The sequence below is a fragment of the Austrofundulus limnaeus genome, unplaced genomic scaffold (assembly GCF_001266775.1).
Source record: "Austrofundulus limnaeus strain Quisiro unplaced genomic scaffold, Austrofundulus_limnaeus-1.0 Scaffold0, whole genome shotgun sequence".
Taxonomy (NCBI): Eukaryota; Metazoa; Chordata; class Actinopteri; order Cyprinodontiformes; family Rivulidae; genus Austrofundulus; species Austrofundulus limnaeus.
The window spans coordinates 504,950-506,577 of NW_013952402.1; positions in this window are offsets into that span (position 1 = coordinate 504,950).

The window sequence follows — 1,628 nt, forward strand, 5'->3', positions numbered from 1 at the left end:
CTTATTGTTGCTGTGTTCTTCATATATCAAAACATTCAGATGAGACTCCTGCAATGACTTTTTGATGTTTGTGCAATTTGTACTTTGAGACATTTTTCTGCCATATTTGGTCTCAGTGTCCTCAATATCTTTTATTCTTCTGTTATTTTCACCCGTTCTGTTTTTTGCTTCTTTTTTTTTTTTTGTGGTAATTAAAGCTTCTTCTTTTTTTTTCTTTTTCTCATATTTATCAGTCCCTCGTAGCTTCTTTCTGATAATTTCAGCTTTTGTGGGCTTCTTTCATCTTCTCATGTTAATTCAGAAAATGTCTGCTAARTTCAGCTTTGTCTACAGATTGCTGTTTTATTGATTGCAACTTTTTGTTTTCCCTCTTCTCAGGAAAAGTCAGAAGTTTAAATTTGGTTATCACACATTTTTAGCTTGTCTTCAGCTTCCAGTAAAATCTTTCAGCAACAAGCCGTCATGCTGCTTTTTTGTAGGAAATTCGATTTCTTTCCCCCATAGTTTTACTGACTGTTTGTGGATCAGGTGCTCTTGGTGCTACAGTTTTATTTGTAAATTTTGAACCATTCACCATCCTGTGGATGCTGTCTTTCTTACAGGAAACATGTGCACTGTATGGAGAGTCTAGATATTCTATGATTTTGTTTTAACCATTATTTTTCAGGTATCTCCTTTAAACGATCACCTCACTGGGTGARGCTAAATTTTGGTGAATCGCATGTTGTACACAACCTACAGTTGTACRGTAGGCTGTAATCCTGGGTTTCATCACAGGTTGTCACCAATCCACTCARATCTTAACTTTTTCATTGTTTCTTCTTAGACAAGGGGACATGGGTTGCTTCACGTGGTCTTCATTGTTTCAAGGGTCAGTTTCTATGATAAAGGTTTCGTTTAGTTTTAAGAAACTAGTCCTTGTATGGCTGGTCTGGTTCAGGCTGGGCCTTTAATGCACAGGCCTACAGTGTTGGGGGTGGGGTATCATTTTGACCTACACTTACTATGTGACATTAATATATTTTTGAATACTGTCTGGCCACATTTGGCCTGTGGGCCTTGAGTTTGACATGTGCATTACCTGCACGTGACACAAACCATGTCACACTCCAGCAGGACATATCAGCGGCTAGTWTGAAGATTTATTTATTTATGCATTAAAAACCAAAAGAAAAATCAGTATACAGTAAAAAGCACAAATCATAAACTAATGTGAGATGAAACACGTAGTGCATCCCAATTTTTTCAACATTAGGTTAACATTTGAATATGGCTATATTTTGGGGAGGTCACCTCCCAAAAAATTTAATTTTAGAAATTGTAAATGCTTCTTAACACTTTTACTTTTAATAGTGTTTGTCATATTCTAAGACAGAGGTGCCCAAAGTTGGGCCCGCGGGCCAAAATTGGCCCACCAAACCATTTGATTTGGCCCACCAGCAGTTGTCCTGGTTATTAGATTGTAATTATGTTCAGATGGAATATAAAATTCAAGTAACTACAAGAGACATTTAGATTAGATTTAAGCCCATATCTAGATTTGCACACCTTAAAAGACCCCTTATACCCAATTTTTAAATTATGAATAGTTTCATGAGCCTTTGCTGACATTGCATTGACTTTGCATA